Below are 21,271 nucleotides of genomic sequence, written 5' to 3'. Positions count from 1 at the left end.
TAATTAATTAGAAAAAACCTTTAAACTGTATTATTAAAAAGCAATAAAAGATCAGAGTGTTTGACCTCTGCTTTATTTCACAGTGCCCACAACTACATATCTCGAATAGGCGATGGCTTACTTCGGTCATTTCCTAGAGTCTAGCCTTTGAACTGCTTTCTTTAGTTTTTATTTGAGCAGGTTTGCTAGTTGAGACATCTTAGGTGTCCTCAAGAAACATTTGCGTGATCATAGAGTAAACAGTTAATGTATATTATGACATATCTATCGGAGAGAGCCAGGAAGGGAGCATTTTAACATCTAGTGACACATGATATTCCTGTGAAGTATATTTATTTACTTATGAACATGTCTGTACGAGCACGTGGGTGCCCCAGAACACAAGTGGAGTTCAGAGGACAATTGTGGGGTCAGTTCTCTCTGCACCACGTCAGTCACAGTGATGTGAACTCAGATGGTTACTCATGGTATCTTTACCTGCTGAGCCGTCTTGACCAAACATGTATGATACTCTTTATTTCTAAATGTGGACAGGTGACAATAGGCTCTTTCAGGCTGGACAGTAGAGCAAAGCTGCAGAAGCAATGCGAACTCCCACGACACCGTTTGGAGACACATTTACAAGCCTCCTCCATATACACAAACGTTAACAACAACCAGTTTAAAGCCACGTTTCTCCGGCAGGCATGGTGACTCACACGCATAGTCCTAGCACTAGGAAGGCTGAGACACAAGGATTACTGTGAATTTGAGGACAACCCAGGCTACACAATGAGTTCCAGGCCAACCTGGGCTATGGAGTGAGATCTTGTCTCTAAATAAATAAGCAAACATATACCCATCTCATGAGTGCAGGGTACACTGTTAGAAGTTTCTGTCTGTGTCAGAAGAACACACTTACATACACACACACAATATACATACACATACATACATATATACATAACACATACACACATAAAATACACACATATACACACATAAATACACATATACATACACACATAAAAATACACATACATATACGCACATACATACACACACATACACATAAAAATACACACACAAATACACGCACATACACACATATACATACACACGCACACACACACACTTCACCCTGAGAATTAAAGATGACCAGCACCGCCCACATGTAGCGAAGTTAGTTCTGCTTTCTAAGAATGGTGTGGGGTGGGTGCACTGTTGGCCCGTGGCCCTGTTCCAGTGGCCTGTATGGTGGACCCGAAGGGAAAAGCACAGCTTGGGGAGACTGTCAGAAGACTGCACAGAGTCCCAGGCATTCCAATGGAGCATCCATCTTTCCATCTTCTCTGAGGCCATACTGGCGCCTCGCATTCCCGGAACATCTAGTAGATGAAATTGGCCTCTCTCACAGGCCCTTGGAGGAGAGGGCAGGTGAAAGGACACAAATGCCATAGACCCGTATTGTCAGCAAACAAAGAGGGGCACACACATGTGCCAGCTTAGAAATTACTGTTTTCATCCAAAAGGCGCTCAGAAACCAGGTTCCACTCATCATTGTTAAGACCTGAATTTTTTAGCCATATGATTTCATTATATGAATTACAGAACAGTAATAGAATAATATTGCTCTTCAGCCAGCTCACTGAAATTTAAGACATTCAAGACCCAATAATGCACAAAGTTCTTTAATTCAAGTTATGCAAATAATATACATTTTTTTTAATTCGGCTTCTCACCAGGTTGTACATGCATTATAAACACAACAAAAGGCCTCTTTTTTGTACAATATTTTACTCAAAAGCTGGTGAAAAGTAGAAGCCAAAATATTGTGAATTACATTCTCATAATGGCTTGGCTTTGTGTGAATGCCGGATATATTCTGACTGCTAAAGAGAAGCTGGGCTGGGAGGAGGGGAGCGTTTGATGCCCTGGTGCCCATTGGTACCCAGGACCGCTGCCATTCTTCCCAGTGTTCTCAGTGTCTAAGTCAGATTGTTATCTCTGTTTTCTTCAGAGTACTACTAGCAGGTCCAGCTTTGCCACATTTGGGGAGTCAGCAGGGGGACTGGTCATCTCTAAAGGGCAGAAATAAAAGGAAGGGGTAGAACTTGATGCAAATTACCACGCTGTCCTGGCTCAGGACGGAGAGAACCTTTTTATTCTTTTACACAAGGCTCATGATCAAATCGGTCTGGGTGATTTCATGAGAACATGTATATATATTTAGCAGAGCTGCGAAATTTATATCATAAATCTAAAGCACACACACACAACCACCAAAATACTAATTCTATTTAGGCCTTAAAAGGAGAAAGAGCAAATGTTTGGAAAATTAGAAAAACTGGGCTCTTCCTGATAGTAAAAAAAAAAACAGTAATAATAATTCAAAGTCTTCATTTCAAAATGTATATGCTAATTAGTAAAACAGTGTGTAAATTTTGCAGATTTCCCAGTGATGCTCAAAATAGGCAGTTGGTAAAAGATATTGTTTATTTAAATGAACAGGAGCACGCTGCATCTCTGAAATATACAGACCAGTCCCGTTATAATCTCACCCCCAAAAAACATAATTTTACTAAGGGAGCATACCTGTGTATGCTAGGCAAACGGAAAAGAAAAATTGGTAAAGCCATTTAACTCCTTTAGCCTCCTGGAGTAACATGAGCTGTGTGGGAACAGAGAGCTCTCCTTTATGTCGTAGGAGCTCAGGGGCTTTGAAAGCTCTGAGGTCCTCAGCAAAACTCTACCAACCTCCCACCCCACCCCACAAAAAGAAAAAACAAAACCAAAACAACCCACCTCAGCTAGTTTATGTAATCTCATGGGCATTTCTAGCAGAAATTCTCACCTCCACTTCCTTCTTGGTAGAATGGGTACCCGGTGTGGAGTACTGGCTAAGTCACTGTCGGCCTCTGTGTAAGTCAACAAGTGTCAGCTGCACTTAGAACGCACAGCTCTTTGTACACGGCCCAGTGGGCTATAGAGGATGGAAGGCAAATGTGTGCCAAGACAGGGTACCATTGCCCTGGATTCCCCCAGTCTTCACCTGGATACGTAGATGGTTCTTTTTTTAAAACAAACTGTAGCACGGGACTACATTTACCTATGCAAACACAAACAGAGGGGGGGTGCGTACACACAAACACACACACACACACACAAAGGGCGAGACTATGAGGTCATGATTACTTAATTGCATTTTACACCTGGTGAAGACAGGGCTTCAGCTGCGAGGAGATGAAAGGAGGGCCTGAAAAGAGACTAGGGGAGAGAGAGGCACTAGAAGGCGGGAGAGCCTGACATATTGGGCTGGAGGGAAAGACAGAATCCACTTTCGGTAGAATTGGTTTCTTGTCAGCATTTGAAATAGAAGAAGGTGGTTCTGGAAGGCATCCCCATTCTCCAGTGCACCCCCACCCCCAGCACAGCAGCTGGAAGCAGCCAACATCTTGGATGCAGTTAGACTTCTCCGAGCTATGCACAACAGCTGGGGAAGGTCCCCAAGTTTTCTCTTTTGAATCCGAGTGGAATATGAAAGAAACAACATATCCAGACAAGTTTTAGTGTTGTCTTGTGACTTCACACACACACACACACACACACACACCCAGCCTCAGCCTGTGAAGTATCACTACTCTGTTTTAGTCTAATGCTACTTCTATCTTTTATCCTTTTTAATTAGAAGGCAAATTCTCAGACCGCCAGGCCTAATCCCCACACAGTGGAACAAAGCCCAGCGAAGCCTTTGAACACTGTTCAGCCGGGCAGCACAAGCCCTAGTAACTGTTGGCAGCAGGGGCAGGACTCTGACCCTCATCCCAGCCATTCTCCTGCGGCCCATGATGCTCCCTGCCCCTCGGAACCCTATCTGTTGTTCTTCTGTTTAAACTGAAAAGACAAAAGCGGAGACCATGTGGGAAACGTGGAGGATTGGCTAGGTAGGATGCGGGGCGCTGGTGATGGATAGGGCCCAGTAAATGGGGTTTCACGGGAATGGACACAGTGGGGAGAATTGGATCACCAGATTAGGTCTTTGGGTTCAAGAAATTTCTTCACCCCTCACTAAATCTTTTCATGGACAATACCACTTTTTAAACAATTGTTGCATTCCCAATTACTCCAGGAGTGTTCAAACAAATGTCTCCAAGCCCTCCATGAAAAGTTTGCTCATATTTTAAACTCGCCAGATAAAAATCAATAAAACAAATAGCACCCTTCTGAATCAGTGGCGCACACTCACGTCTCCCAAGTATTTGCACTTGTAATAATATTTGAGTCAAGAACATAATTTGAGCTCATTCAAGCAAAACACGCAACTAGACAGAAACGTGAATTTTCAAAGCTAATGGGAACAATCATGAATCAAAAAGCCAAATTCCAAGTTTGCAGATATGAAGCCCAGTTGTTGCATTTCCTACTTTGCCAACTGTGAATTAGCGAACGGTGAAATGGCAGATGCTTCCCTCACGCTGAAAATTCTTCCTAATTGTTCCTAGACTCAGCTATGCACACTGGGAATTGCCACCAATGCCGGGACTCTGAAGGTTGTAGTGGGTAGTCTAAAAAGATATGTGTTTTCTGGTGTTTGAGACCTCTGGGACAGAGATTAGCAGGGGCAGAACAGAGCAGAAAGTAAAAATGTCTTATTGAGGCAATTTTTATAAGTCTGGGGTTCTTGAACCCAGCATGCTCATCAAGCCTCTGTTCATTTTGTCCTCGTTCCCTGCCTGCAGAAACACCAGCGAGGGGAGCCTGGTACTACACCCCATGTTCAGGGTCGTATGCCAGTCTGTGTGAGGGTGGTGACAGGTTCAATTTAAATCATAGGTGAGGATTCAGTCCCAGGCTTCAGGAGTCGTGACGAATGGATATCTATTCATCATGAAATATGAAATTCAAAGTTAGAGCTTAGCCGCTCTCAAGGAAACTTCTGCTTTGGTGTTTTTGTTGTTGGTGTTTTTTTTTTTTTTTTTTTTTTTTTTGCCAAGGACCATTATTCGGGGCTCTGATTTAGGTAACTCAATTTTGAAAAATCTGAAGCATAAGAGTTTTATATTAGTTTTGGTGACATTTACTGGATGACCATGTGCTTATCTTATTAAAGAGACAGTGATACATTGCTGTGATCCACTTCTATGTCCGTTAAACCTAGATCTTCTTCAACATCCTCTACTGCTGCCCTGCATAAGCACAACCTCTCTCCAGGTGGGAGGTAGGAAGACAGGTGCAATGTATAAAGACAACCGGATTCCACTCCAGATGATATTTTATAGAGAACAAAGCAGCGCTGTTTAGAGGCAGTCCCCTCTGAACCTGCTTTTTTGTCAGTGTCTACCTTCAGTCTCTTCAGAAACAAACATACAAAGCATAGCTACTCACATCCATGCTTTTAAAACACACCTCTTTTTCATCCATTTGCTTTGTTTTAAATGAAAACTGTCTGAAAAATTAGGATATCCCATTTTCTTCTCAGTGTTTCCAAGAGGTAATCAAAATTTGCAGGTTAAAAGCACCTTAACTTTTTTAAAAAGACTTTTTGTAAAGACAGAAGCCGTTTAAAAAATGTTGAAATGTTTGTGCGAATTTCACTGTCTAATGCTCCAATGGAAACGATCAATAAATATTTGCATAAAAGGAGCAAATTCATTATGTGTGTGTGTTACTAATCATTGCAAGTCTTTCCCCAGGGGAAGGGATTTCTTGCCATCCTGCCTGCTTCTGCTGTCTTCTGACAGTATACACTGCAGGGAAATTTATTGCTACACTTCTCTCCAAAGTTTTTAAAACACCCGGGGCCAGTCCTGGGTGTGCAGGGAGCCACAGGAGCCCCAAGGAACTAAATCTAGCACCTCTGCCACCTAGGAGCAGCTACTGCGCTGTGCTGCCCTGGCCCCTACCATCTTCCTACCTTAATCAACCCGGTAAACCATTTGACTAGAATGCAACAGAAAGGCTTCTAGATTACAGGAATCCAAAGCTTTTCATTTTACATTAGAGAAATGAAGACTTGCACGCACATCGACAGGACAGACTACGTTGTTATTAAACACGGTTAAATATATTTAGTAATACTTATCGGAATGTAAAAATTTAAACAAAGCGTGCGTTTTGATCTTCTCTTTCTTGGTGTTCATGTAAGTTAGGTGTCCGTGGTAGGTCTGAGTAGAGAGGGTTGCCGAGGCTAAATTATGTTTTTGGTTTGCTTTATGTTGTTATCCCGGAATTAAGCTTCCTTGACTCAGGGTTAGACCTTGGTGTCTGAAGCTTATGATGTAAATGACCACAATACCAAGCTCAACCAAAACAAATACTTAGAGGAAAAAAAAAAGAATGCCAGCCTTAATTCTGTATTCTGATCCATCAGCGACTGTATAACTATATCATTAGCAATGTGCTCTAACTGGGAAGTCCCTACCCTAGAGCTTGCGGAAGGATCAAAGAAAACATTCTCTTCTGTCTGCTACATTTAGTAGTCCTGCCTCCCAACACTGGGATAAAAGGAACTTGCTAAACTGTTGCCATTTTGCAACATCTGCTATAATTCCCCTAAATCCAGATTTGTCTGACACAGAGAGCCCTGTTCTTACATCACTGCCATGTGACAGTATAACACCGGTCACACCACGCTCGGGAACTGCAGCTCCGGGCTATGATAATATGAAGAAAACCTTTTTGCCTAGGGCAAAACACTTGTAACAAAGTATTATTCATCTGGCTAATTTAAATCTTCTCTCAAAAAGGTACCCAGAAACATATGCAGTATGCCTTTGTGAAAAGCTCGAGCAGCTCATAGGCAAATGACCTGAACCGCGAGTACAAAACCTAATGTCCTGATTAATTACCGCTAAGCGGTTCTGATACACAGCAAAGAGAACGCGGGGACTAATCCCTAACCCTGTCCTACATTCTCAAAATAGCCCCAACTGCTGACAGTTACAAAAACAAACCTGCCTATGGCTACATTTAAAAAAAAAGGAAAGAAAAGAAAAGAAAGAAAGGAAGGAAGGAAAGAAGGAAGAAAGAAAAGAAAGAAAAAGGAAAAGGAAAACTTGTACTTTATCTCTCAATGCCCTTACAAAACATTAATGACTCCCCGGGCCAAGCAGCTTTATTGGGTCTCAGGAACAGGCTCAGAGAAAGTGATCTAAGAGGCAAACACCAATAACACACACAAAACTTAGAAATATCTGGACTGTTATCATTTTCAGGGTTGCAAGACTGAATGTTTCTGAGGATTATTAGGAAGTTGGGTGCTTGGCTAGAGGGCATAGCACATCCAGTCCCAGTGCGTCTGTGACAGAGACAGGAAGATTTGGAGTTCAAAACCATCCCCAGCCTCATAGTGAGAATGGTGTTAGCTGAACCGCAGGAAGCCACAGCATAGAAACGTGCTCTCTGTCAGATTTTGAAGGACAGCACTCTGTGGAGACGCACGTGTTCACTTGTCAGGGGAGCCCACTCAGTATCTGACTGGATAGGGACCACTTTCCTACTAACCCGTATCAAACAGCGTCCTGGCAGCCTGAGGGAGAGCAACTGCTTGTTCAACTGCATGGCCTGAGTTTTGATAATCGGTGTTTTGGTTTTTTCCTAGATCAAGTTTTTATGATTTTAAATTATGTGAGTGTGTGGGCATGCATGCCTGTGAGTGCAGATGCCTGTGGAGTCCAAATGGTTGTGAGCTGCCAGCGCCTGCCCAGAAAACCAAACCCTGCAAGAGCAATATGAGCCCTTAACCTCTGAGCCATCTCTCTTGCCACTCTGGGTGGCTTTTAACCAGCACCAAGTACACGGTTTTCTTTTCTTTCTTTATCTCCCTCCCTCCCTTCTTTCTTCCATTGCCTCCTCTTTTTCTTTTTCCTCTCCTTGTTTTTTTCCTTTTCTAAAAACACAAAATTTCATTTACCGTAGATTGTCCTCAAAAACTTTCTAATCTTCCTGTCTCCACCACCTAAGTGGATTCCCATCATGCACCACCACATCTAGTTTATGCCTTGCTAAGGTTCGAACCCAGGACTTCATGCACGCTGGGCAAGCTCTCTACATCCCTAGCTCTTAGGTTTTTTCCCACCCCACCTCTGCCCCAGTTTTTTGAGACAGGATTCCTCTGTGTAGCCCTGGCTGTCCTGGAACTTACTCTCTAGATCAGGCTGACCTCAAACTGCCCTTAGATCTGCCTGCCTCTGCCTCCACAGTGTGTGCCTTCACTACCAGGTTCTTTGACTTTCTTTGTGCTACCCACTCTCCTCCTTCCCTACCAGTTCTCCCTGGCCTTCCAGGCATTTCACACCAACTTTCTGAATTAAGGAGCCTCCCATTCTGAACAATGATGCTGCAAGTAGGGAACAATTCACCTTGGTTAACAAGATCTCTGGAATTCTGACTACCCTCTGGTAAGCCTGGTCATACTTGCATAACTGGATATTATGTTACCCTGAAGCCTGTTTCTCTGGTCAGAAACACAAAGAAGAAATAATTGCTACTTCTCATGTTGGGGCATCAATAGGACAGTCCTTTAGACATTCAACACTCCTTTACACTGGGTAGTCATGGTGTATGCCCTTGATCCCAGCACTCAGGAAGCAGAAGCAGGTGGATCTCTGTGAGTTCAAGGCCAGCCTGGTCTACAGAGTGAGAAACAGAGAAACACAGAGAAAACCTGTCTCAAAAAAAAAAAAAAAAATCTTTGCTCTTGCTTGAAATTGAATGTCAGTTCACTAAAATGCTGAAGTCTGACTTCTCTCTGTGTGTGTCTCTCTCTCTTTCTCTCTGTCTCTCTTGTTTTTTTTGAGACAGGGTCTCTTTAACAGCCCTAGCTGTCCTGGCAGAGGGCCTAAGTTTGTGTTTAGAGATTCATGCTAGTTCTCACTCCTATAGGAACGACTGGATTGCACTGGATCTCACCTTCCTCAGCTTAGAGACAGGGCCGCAGAAGGCCCGGTTCACTGGTTTCTTGGGGGAAGAAATGAAGGTAACAAGTCCTTCACCACAGCCATTCCATCAGCCACCGCAGTCAGCAGATCATCTCCCAGAGCCGGGAGGACTTTTCTGGAAGGCTGAAGCCCTTATCAATGCCATGGTCACAGAGGAGGCGTTACGAAAGCTAGATCTACCACCATCCGGGATTTTCATCTCCCTCAAAGGCCTAGTTAACAACCCCTGCTTTGTGGGAGGTATTTTCTTCTTCCTTTCTGATCATTCATTCATTCAGTTTTTGGAGGCGGTGTTTCTCTGCATAACCCTGGCTAATCTGGAACTCACTCTGTAGACCAGGCTGGTTTCAAACTCACAGAGAGTCTCCTGCCTCTGCCTCCTGAGTGCCGGGACTAAAGTGTGCACTCCCATGACTAGCTGGTAGGTAATTTTTATAAGTTACCTTTTAGAGCTGAAGATGACCCAGTTGGTGGATCTACTGGATATGATAATGCACGGAGCCAGGAGACGTAGAGGAAGAGAAGTTCAGGACCATCCTTCGCCACATGGCAAGTGCCAGGCTAGCCTAAACCACATGAGAACCCGTGAAAAACAAACAAAAACACCATCACATTACTTAGCCCAGCAATCCTTGAAATCATCTTCACAGAACAGAACCCAGTGGAAGCAATCCACCAAGGGTGCCAAGTATTAAGGACAATGACAGACCAGGTCTGTGCCAGATCTGGGAAGCCAGCGCTGTCTCCACATCAGGCTCGTTTTATTCTGATTAGTGGCCTTTCCTCACCACCCATCTGCTCAGGTCCATGGGGCAGGTAACCAAACATCAGCGACCGAATCCCTCACCTTTCCAGGGCGTTCTCGGCCGCATGTGCTGGGCATAACCTAGAACTTTCAGTGCTGCCTCAGCAAAACCACCAACTTCTCCAGAATGGAGCCTAGGTAGGAACCATTCTTTGTAGAGAGCCGCGTGGAGTCACACCTGATGGCCATGTGTAGAGAGCTGCGTGGAGCTCCCGCCCTCCGCCATCCTGAAAGCGAGTGCTCTCTGTGATAATCAACTCCTAATATCAACTAGGCCTGACTTATGCTATTATCACGCAATGATTGTCAGCTGCTTGCATATGCATGGACCTATGGGCAGTGCCCACCTGGCAATCTGGGGTTGGCAGCCCGTGCCTATTTAAGGGCTGGGAGAGGTTTGCCCGGGGAGAAAGAGAGAGGTAGGGAGAGAGGGAGAGAGTAAGAGTGAGTGAGTGAGTGAGTGAGTGAGTGAGTGAGTGAGTGAGTGAGTGAGTGAGTGAAAGAGATAATTGTAAAAAGGTCCTGAATAAACTGCTTAGCAAGAAGAGCTCCGGCCGGGCGGTGGTGGTGCACGCCTTTAATCCCAGCACTCGGGAGGCAGAGGCAGGCGGATCTCTGTGAGTTCGAGACCAGGACAGGCTCCAAAAAACCACAGAGAAACCCTGTCTCGAAAAACGAACAAAAAAAAAAAAAAAAAAAGAAGAGCTCCGGTGTTGCGCGTCATTCCTTGTGGGACGAGGACTGCGACAATTCTTAAGTGAAAAAAAAAAAACCCACAAAGCTGGAAGTGATGGTGCACCTCTTTAATCCCAGCACTAAGGTGGCGGAGCAGGCAGATCTCTGTGGTCTACCGAACAAGTTCCCCAGGACGTCTGGGGCTACAGAGTGAGACTCTCAAACAAAACAACCAATAAAACAGAAAGGAGAGGTCAACTACCAGGTTGACGAGCAGAAAAGCCAAGGCCATGGGTGATTTCGTGAAATAACAGAAGAAACGGCGGTGGGGGGGGGGGACACAGAGTTCAAGTCTCGTCCCTCACCTAAAAACTCAGGTGTGGGGGCTAGAGAGATGGCTCAGTGGTTAGGAGCATTGCCTGCTCTTCCAAAGGTCCTGAGTTCAATTCCCAGCAACCACATGGTGGCTCACAACCATCTGTAATGAGGTCTGGTGCCCTCCTCTGGCCTGCAGACATACACACAGACAGAATATTGTATACATAATAAATAAATATTTTTAAAAAAAAACTCAGGTGTGGCTCTATGTGTGCTAATGACCCCAGTGCTGAGGGGGGTGGTGAGATTCAAGGATCACTGGGGCTTGCTGGCTGCTAGCCTAGCTGAGATTGTGGGAGAGACCTCCTCCCCCCAAGGCAATAATGCAGTGACTGGAAGGGCAGGACCCCTACCTCTCCTTTGTGCCACTTCCCATACATGCAAGAATACTGCACACCTATGTGTGGCCATATACAGGTGGCCGGCAGCTCAGAGGGTGCACATTCATACATACATACATACTAGCAAAGCATTCATACCCGTAAAATAATAAATCTTAAAATAATTCACAAGTTCACTCCGTGTCCTTCTTTCTTAAAATCCTTAAGTGATTTCAAAAGCCTATGTAAGAATCATTTGTAGATGTGGTTAAAATGCAACTGTGGTTTAATAAGTCTCATGACAACGCCCTTTCATTGGAAACCCAGGTAAGAACTCACTAGGTTCGCCTGGACTTCTGGGAACCGTCAATGACGCTCTTGGAATTTAAGGTGTTTTTGAAGCTTGGGTAGCACACTCCATAGCTCTGAGTCCAGTTTGCAGATGGAGATTTTCTCTCTGGTGGGGACAGAACTAACCTAGTGGAACGGGAACTCACTATGGTTAAGCAACCACTTTCCATTTCTACATTCATAGGAAAGAGATGGAGGGAGGGGCGGGAGTGGTAGGGCGTGGCCTGCTGCCCTAAGGCTCCGGGCTTATCTTCAGACTGTCCTCCACCCCACCAGACTCCACCACAATCCCCTGGGGGGAAAAAGACAAGCGTTGACAGTGCTCTAACTGTTGTACCTAGATTCTGACTCTCTTGAGACCAAATTTAGGATTTAGAAGGTGTCAGACTGTTGGCTTGATGGCATTAGGTAGATACTGTGAGTCATGAGGAAGGCAAAGCTAGAACCAAGGCAAAGTGGGAGAGAGTCAGACAGACAGGCTGATTTCTATTAGGGGCAGCCAGGGAACAGAAGAAGGTGGCTAGGTAGGGGGCTAGAGCCGGTTTGCCCATGCCATTCTGCTTCTGCCAGCCAAAGTGAAAAACTGCACGCTCACACAGCTGGAGCACCTGTGACCTCCCAGAAGCTAGGCTGCTTTGTGCCTTATATTAGTTTGTCCAGTAGCTGAGACAGATGATGAACCCTCAAATTTTGACTGCCAACTATTCCATAGAAGTCCGAACTTTTGCGGGTTAACCATCCCCCCCCCCCCACACACACACCCCTCCTGCTAGCTTTGCCCAGGCAGGAAAGTCACTCTGTAGCAAGGTCAAGTCTGCTGTGGTGATTTAGAGTGCCCTGTGGGTGGTTCCTTGAGTCACCTGTTTGTTCTCTCCTTCCTTCCTCCCTCCCTGCCTGTCTTCCTTCCTTGCTGTACCGGGGATTGAACCCAGGGTGTCCTATCTGAATATGACACCATCACTCTCCCATAACCCTTTCCCCCAATGCCTGTCACTTTCTTTTCCCCTCGGAGGCAGAGTCTCACAGAATTGTTGACACTAGCCTTGAGTTCGTTCTATATCCTACGCAGCCCTTAAACCTGCAAGCCTCCCATCTCGTACTCCCAAATAGCAGAGATTACAAACCTGTACCAAAACAGGTTCAGTTTGCGTTTGTGGACCTAGTTTGGCCAGCAGGGTGTGGCTACGTGAGAGACCCTGTCTCAAACAAACAAACAAGCAACCCCCAACAACAACAAAATGCTCTACCTCACTGAGGTCATTTATCTAGTCTGTAGAAGGTTTTGGGTTTGATCCCTAGTACTACTGAGGTGATGAAGATGCTGTCATGGAAGGCAGCTATGCTCACCATTATACTACCAAAGCAGATAAGATGCTGTCATGGAATGTATCTGTCAGGACTGGGTGCCTCTGCATTCCTCTGTTCTGTTAAATTTTTGCAAGTTGTTTTGAACTCTTGAAATGCAAACAAAAATCATTTCCATTAACTATAAAATACATGCTTCTTGCCAGGCGACATGGTACACACCTTTCATCCCAGCAGTCTGGAGGCAGAGGCAGGTGGATCTCTGTGAGTTTGAGACCAGCCTGGTCTACAGAGTGAGTTCCAGGACAGCCAGGGCTGTAACACAGAGAAACCCTGTCTAGGAAAACAAAACAAAACAACAATACACTTCTTTGGGAACCTCTCAGACCTGATTCCTGTTTTCAGGAGCTGACCAGAGACGAGGGAAGAAGGCAGGTCATTTTGAAGTCCTGGGGTTCCCCCCACTGACCATCTCAAGTTGCTAACAACCTCCCTTGAATCTGTTAACACTTTATTTTCTTCTGAAAACTTTCTTGGTGAATGTGAAGGAAGAGAAAGGGGGAGGAGGCCATAAAGGCTGCTGTCAAACTGATTAAGTGAGCGCTCATTAGAGCCGGTAACAAGAGGTAAAATCTGCATATGCATTGCCCCAGTGTGTCTGATCTTGGTACACTGTAGAAGACAGAAAGGGCGGAACCTCTCTGGCTGGAAGTACTTGAGGGGGGCTGGGGGAGGGGAAGTTCCCTAGCAATAACTCTCTTTCTTTTAAAGCTGATAGGGTAGCTAGCTACTGGCCGATTTCAGTCTTGGTTTCTCGAAACTTGCACCACAGTAATAATAGATTACCCTGACTGCTACAGAGCGCACTGGCCACCTCCTTCGCTTTTGTTTTTGTTGTGAACCAGTCTGGCCTTGAACTCACAGAGATTCCTCCTGCCGCCTCTGCCTCTGAGTGCTGGGACGAAAGGCTTGTGCCACCACTGCCTGGTTTCCTTCACTTCTTTTACAGGGCTTTGCTGTCCTCCTTCTCTTCCCATTTCCCACTAACCAGACCCTTCCATCCAGCCCTTGCCATCCCCACCTCCACCTCTCATACTCACTCCAAAGCTCTGAGGTCCGAGAGAACAGAAACAAAACCAAATACACAGGTAGCTTATTGGCCAGTGGTGGCGCACGCCTTTAATCCCAGCACTTGGGAGGCAGAGGCAGGCGGATCTCTGTGAGTTCGAGACCAGCCTGGTCTACAAGAGCTAGTTCCAGGACAGGCTCCAAAACCACAGAGAAACCCTGTCTCGAAAAACAAAAACAAACAAACAAAAAAAAAACAAAAAAAAAAAAATTAGACCTAGTGCTTGTTAAGACAAAGTTATCTCTAATTGTTCTGTCTGAGAGCATGGCCTAATATCATGGCCCAACTATAACCTTTGTGATTCCCTCATGTGCATTTGATTTTTTTTTCAAATATTTATTTATTATTTATACAATATTCTGTCTGTCCATGTGTCTGCAGGCCACAGAGGGCACCAAACCTCATTACAGATGGTTGTGAGCCACCATGTGGTTGCCGGGAATTGAACTCAGGACCTTTGGAAGAGCAGGCAATGCTCTTAACCACTGAGCCATCTCTTCGGCCCCAGGACAGATGTTTTATATTGTCACTTAGGAAGGTTTGGTAAATGATCGCTTGTGAATTCCTGATTAACTTTCGATTTCCCTCCTAATCCCTCTCATTTATTTCTTCCCAGAGAATCCTAACTAGAAAAATCCTTACTGAAAAGATGCCAGCCTGGCATGGCGGCCCACGCCTTCAATCCTGGCACTCTTGAGGCCGAGGCAGGAGGGTCTCTGTAAGTCCTAGGCCAGCCTGATCTATAGTTTGAGTTTTAGGACAACAAGAACCACATAGACAGTTCGAGACCAGCCTGGTCTACAGAGCTAGTTCCAGGACAGGCTCCAAAGCCACAGAGAGAAACCCTGTCTCGAGAAAAACCAAACCCCCCCCCCAAAAAAAAACCCACATAGACAGATCTTGTTTCAAAAAGAGAGGGGGCAGGGATTGATTTTTGACTTACCTACAAACCAAAGATACTTCACACCTCAGGGTGGAAAGATGAGGTTGATAGTGACATCAAAGGGGTCTCCATTGGCACACACTCTTAATTTTAAAAATAGAAGAACAGAAAGCCCTCCACATTGACTTTTTTCCTTTAGGTTTAGACAGAAGATGGCATGCATACTTGGGACGTGGCCCAAACTGTCTCACGGAAATGGAAAAAAGCAAATATTGATAATCTTGTTGTCAGGGGATGTCCTCTGAAAAGAACACCTCCGGACTGGCGCAAGGCAGTCTGCACCCTTGGGACTGCCTCGGCTGGTTTGTCCTGTAATCGCCGCGGACATCTGAGAATCACAAATGGAAGATGTAAAACCCCAGTTTTGCTCTGTGTGTTTAGACTCCCTCCAGTGTGCTTCTCTACTTCTCTGGGTAAGCATGAACATTTCCAGCCACCTTAGGCTCTGGACAGCAATGTGACAGCTACATTCCTGCACTCGCGATGACTTTTATTAATCTCATTCTGGCGAGACGTATCGGCTCCTGTGCCTCCCCAAATCAAACATTTTAATTCTGGGACACACCTCCAAAACCCTCAGACATTATTTAATTAAAATGAGGGTGCACATTCCTAAGAAAGGCTATCGTCTTGCTATTTATATATAATTTAATTTTGTGGGAAGAAAATGAGCAGAGACGGCTAAGTTCCATAATTACCCTCCACAGCAGAGGAATAAGTGTCGAGGAGAAGAAAAGAACAGTAAGACACACGCTAGTAAAACACTCCTTAACATGACACAAGCTGCAGAAAATGCTACTTGGCGTTTGTCCTCAGCGAGGCTAACTGTTAGCCATTGAGGAAAAAGTGCACTTTTTAAACTAATTCCTTGGTCGGAAGACAGAGCCCCATCTAGAAGCTCCTCATTAATATGCTATAATGGTCCAATAGGAGATTAATAGCAAAGTCACTGGCTAGAGCAACCAGGAACCTGTTGATGAACAATAAGCCTCCAAAAATAAGATACCAGATTGCAAAGCAAAATCAAGACCCGGGGCAACAAGTGCCTGTGTAATTTATGCTTTCTTTCTCCGAGGGCATAAAGCTCCTTTAGAAACGTGTTTTCCAGGCCCCGCTGTGAACTGTAGGTGTGAGCTTTTCAGCTGATTTATTAATTTTAGTTTCAATCGACGTGTCACCTGCAGACACAAAAATGTAGGCCTCACCACAGAAAAGACAAGTTAAGAAAGAAAAAGAAAGAAAAAAGAAAAGAAAAGGGGGGAAAACCCACAGGGCTTTAATTCAGGAAACTTTGCCAGGATTATTATTTTTTTTTTTAAAGTTGAACACCGAAATGCCTGTTCTTTGAGATTTAAAACAATTCCCGCCAACATAATTTCAAAAATTAAAATTAAACATCTTTGTCATACTTCAAAAGTCAGTCTGAGAGCCAGGGAAGAGTAACAGGGGTGTGCTTCTCATGTCTGTAGGGACACATTCTCCCCGAAGAAGAGAATGAACAAGTACCCTGGGCAAAATGTGCAAAAATTTCCCAATTAGTTGTCTTTATTTAGTAAGCACTATGGGGTCCTCAAGGGCACTATAGAATTATGGCAAGAAAGCTGAGCTTCTCGCTTGCTTATTAGCATTCTCTGAGTGCTGCTGATAGCAGGCTGCTACCTCCAGGAGCTGTTGGTGGGACCCCTACTCTCCCGGGCTTTGTCCTTTTGTCCTTCCAAGCCAGCAGGAAGTACTGCCCCACGTTCAGGGCATTCTGGGATACCTTCATTCCATTCAGAGTTTGCATTACCAACGGAGCCCCTAGTCTTTTGTTAGTGGCTATGACCATCATGGTTACAGGTTTAAGTGTGTGTGTGTGTGGGGGGAATAAAAGCAATCTGTATCAGTCAATTCCAAATGAAGGTTTAGGAAGTAGCCCCTTCCAAATGAACATCCTTCTTAGAGATGGAGTGGTCTGACGTGGCCAAAGCCCCACAGGAAATCCAGATCCCGGGTTCTTTCCATCTCCAAACTACCTCAGAGACAAGAGAACTGAAGGGCAATGGGTTAATGAACATTCTAGAAGTACTCCTTACAATCTAGCTTTCTTTTGCAGCATTTATTTGACTTCTGCTCTGCGCACCCCCAAACCCACCTGCCTCTAACCACGAGAGAGAGAGAGAGAGAGAGAGAGAGAGAGAGAGAGAACAAGACAGAAGCAGAGGAGAAAGAATCGCGCACCAGGTCAGAGATGTTTTTCCTAAAGAGGGTATTTGCGGCTTCAGGGAAAACACTATCATTGACGAAATTAACAAGTTGTCTTATCAACTGCCATAAGCTTGGCAGGCTAATTAATTTAGTGCTGATCAATAGTCCTGAATGAGGCATTGATTTCTGCCTGCCTGACAGGGCTGCAGCAGAAATCACTTTCTGCCTCTGCCAGATACACCGATCCACCCGAAGCTTAGGCATTAGGTTTTAGTTCTCCCATCCCATATGGGCATCAGCGTATTTTATGAACCAACTGTACACAGCACAGAAACTGTGGATGGAAAAATGGCTTTGACAGGGCCGTTTCCAACTAACCAGGGCAAACGGACCTCTGCGGGCTCTGCTTTTGAAGGCAAAGCCCTTTGAGTGAGATAAAACACAGCAGAAGAGAAAGGAAGAGAACGAAGTGCCTGGACTAAGACAGAGGAGCACTCTAACTACTGAAACAGGCAGGGAGGGCTCCCTTCTCCAAAGAGTTAACACCCTTCTGATGCCGGATTTTGGAAATGCTGATATTGCAAGTATTCTGACCCGGAGCAAGAAAAACAGTCCTGCCACTTGACCAATGGCAGAAGCAGAGGGTTACCTCCTGACAGGGAGAGCACCAGAAAGGTCCACCACAGATTTGCCCTTCCTGTTAGGGGCTGGTCATCTAGGGTTGGGGGAGAGTGGGGAGGACTTCCCATGCCCCTCCTCCACATGCAGTGACAATAGTATTGGGAAGTATTGGGGTGAAAATAGTTTAAGTATTTGATGCTTTAATTTCTATCTTGACTGCTAAGATATTGATTCTCTTAAAACACACTTTTTAAAGGGCTAAGTTTATATTGTTTTCCCTTACTCTGGTGACACTCCCTTGGGTTTTTGTTTTGTTTTGTTTTTCGGGCCCCTCCCTGTTTGGGCGGTAGTTCCTGTTCATTGTGTAAACCTTGCCAACTGCCAAGATGCAGCTAAGAATCCTACGATTTCCCCTTTATGCCTGGCCACTGACAATTTTCCCTACCAATGCTTAAATAATACTTGAAATGAGTAGTGTGGGGCCTTTAAAATATCCTAAAGATGATGCCCGAGGTTTCAAATACGAAAAAGTGGCAACTAAGGGACTTGTCTATATCGGAGTGATTTTTTTAAATTCAGTACACATACCCCCCCACCACACACACAGAAATAAAGAGAGGAGAATTAAGAGCGTGCTCCTTCTGGTGTAGGGCTGAAGAAACCATCCAAGATGGCCCAAACAACAATAAGTTCATCTTCTTTTTGTGCATGTATTTAATGTCGTTTATCTTATTAAAATGTTAAATATATTTGCATAAGCATATTTTAAAAGTCCCACCCTTGACGCTCTTTGGGGTCTTCACGAGTTTCTGTAGCACGTTACAAAAGATCTTTGCGGAGGGAAGGACTGGACAACTTGCCTTCTACGTGTGGCCCACACCGTTAATTGCCACATCTCCTTTAGTGAGGCCGTATTCCTATGTAAATGCCCTTGCATAATGTTACAGGCTATTGTTAGGCCAGCGCCAGTCAGTCGCCACTTATATGCATTTTTACTTCAATCCGCTGCTCAGAGAATGAAAAGATGTCTGGACTTAAGCTGTTTACCAACTGGGCCGGAGCTGCAGAGCAGCAAAACTGAAGAAAGCCCGAGCATCTGCAGGGACAAGCTCTTACAATGTGAGCGGCCATTTTCAGCTGAATTATTAACCCGCTCCGAAACTCTTCTAAGCTATGCCTTTTTTAAGGAACAAACGTGCTGAATCAAACATGAATGAGCCAGAGCTAGGAAGAGAGAAATCCTCTAAAGCGCTATTGAGCACAACATAGGTTTGCAGTCGGGTTGTCTCAGTTGTCTGCTCCCGGCACCATCAGGGATGATAACGCTGGCTCAGTCGTGGCCAGTGCCTGCCAGTTAAACAATAGTGCAGTACAGTAAAAAAAACCAGCCAGGCGAGCACCACGCTCTCCGCGTCCGAAAACAGTGCGGAGAGATGGAAAGGCTGAGCTAACAGCTCGCCAGTAGGACCCGACATGGGTTTGGTCACTAAAACAAGTGATCTCTCAGTAGAACGTGGAGAAAAGCTTCCCAGGTCCAAATCTCTCTGACCTTCTGACTCTGACCTGTGTGGTCGCATGGTCCTTATTTATACCTGGGGGAAAAAAATCATTTTTACTTTTTAGTTGTAGAGCTGTCCTGGAGACACATCATGAAAATAAAGGCTCTAACTAGCTAATAGGGTGTGCAGCAAGCGAAGGGAGCTGTGTTATGTTATGGTACCACAGTCTGAGAGTGCGATTTCAGCCTACAGAAACTCTCGACCACTTGCAGGCTTATTAGAACCCAATGAGTGCTTAATACACGCATATATATGACAGAGGGAGCATCTCTTTGCATACTTAGTACCACAAGAAAGATGGACACCCCCTCCCGGGTTGGAGAGGCAGTCCGAGTTAATTACCATCACAATACGATCAAGTACCCCAGTCACCACTGAAAACCGTTTCTATTAAAACTGCAAGACTCAACCTCGCCTCTGCAGATCGGCTGCAGCACCTCAACCCAGGTCGGCTGCAGCTGCAGCACCTCAACCCAGGTCAGCTGTGCCTCTGATAAACTTTTCTGAAGACAAACTCCTGCAACATTTTCTCATCTGATTAAAAACTCAGAGAGGCACAGAGCCCACACCTATGAGCCTGCCTTTGACTGGTGGCAGCTTCCAAAAGCGGCTGTTGTTTACTCTGGAAGGAAACTGAGTCATTTAACATTTCAATAGGTTAATCAATTGGCAATTAAATGGAGAAATTGGTTAACTCTGAAAACAATTAACACGACACTCCATTAAGTACACTTTCTAATTGCTGCAGCTGTGAGCGGAATTAACTTGCCTGTTAAAGCATCTGACTGGGGTGGCCGCGTGTGTATGTGTGTGTGTGTGTGAGTGTAGTGTATGTGCGTGCATGTGTGTGAGTGTAGTGTGTGCATGCGCATGTGTGTGTGGTGTGTGTACGTGTGTGTGGTGTGTATGTGCATGCATATGAGCATGTGGTGTATTTGTATGAGCATATGTGTGTGTAGTGTGTGTGTATGTGCATGTGTATGTGTGGTGTCTTTGTACGTTCATGTGGGGGGTGTGGTGTGTATGTGCGTGGTGTATATGCACGTGTGCATGTGTGTGCAGTGTGTGTAGTGTGTGTATGTGCATGTGTTGTGTGTGATGTGTGTAGTGTGTGTATGTGCATGTGTGTGGGGGTGCAGTGTGGGATGTATGTGTGTGTGGTGTGTGTGAGTGGTGGGAAATGTATATGTATGAATGTGTGTGTGGCAGGATACATATATGTGGTATGCGTATGTGTGTGGTGGGATACGTATGTGTGTATGTGCATGTGTGTGGTGTGAGAAAGCAGAATTAGCTGAAAAGCTGGGTTTTATTTTGCTATCAACTGCAATGTTAACAGAAGGGTGAGATTTTTTTCATTCTTCTAAGCGCTCACTTAAAATTGCTGAAATACTTAATTTGCAATAATTAATTAAAATAACCTGAACCCCTCCCTCCCAGGGGTTGGTGAACAAAATGAGAAATCTCTCCTTTTGCCCATTTTGTGGACAGAATTACTTTGTAGAATCAGGTAAATTCCAAGTTTTTCTTTCTAATTCAGCAATGCAACATTTGTGTCTTGAAGTTAGAGTTTTTGCTGAATAGGGTTTTTGTTTTGTTTTGTTTTTCTAGACAGAGTTTCCCTGTGTATCTCTGGCTGTCCTGGAACTAGCTCTTGTAGACCAGGCTGGCCTCAAACTCACTGAGATTCGCCTGCCTCTCCCTCCTGAGTGCTGGGATTAAAGGTGTGCGCCACCATGCCGGCCTGCTGAACAGTTTTGATGAACAGTTGCATCCTGACCTCAGTGTAAAATGGTGACAGTACTTGCTAGTCCACTCTCAAGTTGAAAGATCTCAGATTTGAGGTTTTATAGGCTGACTTACAGAGGACAAGAGGAAATGGATGCTAGCTAATTTGCAAAAGAAGTAAATAATGTTTCTAAGAGAATTCAAAAACAGAAGTATTTAAATTAATTTTATTACGTGTGTGTGTGTGTGTGTTTTAGCGTGTCATGGCGCATATGTGAAAGTCATAGGACAAATACTCTTGGGAGTCAATTCATGGATTCTGGGACTCAGGATATCCGGCTTGGCAGCTACT

This window comes from Chionomys nivalis, chromosome 12 (assembly GCF_950005125.1).
Source record: "Chionomys nivalis chromosome 12, mChiNiv1.1, whole genome shotgun sequence".
In the NCBI taxonomy this organism is placed as follows: domain Eukaryota; kingdom Metazoa; phylum Chordata; class Mammalia; order Rodentia; family Cricetidae; genus Chionomys; species Chionomys nivalis.
This window is presented reverse-complemented; position numbering follows the sequence as displayed.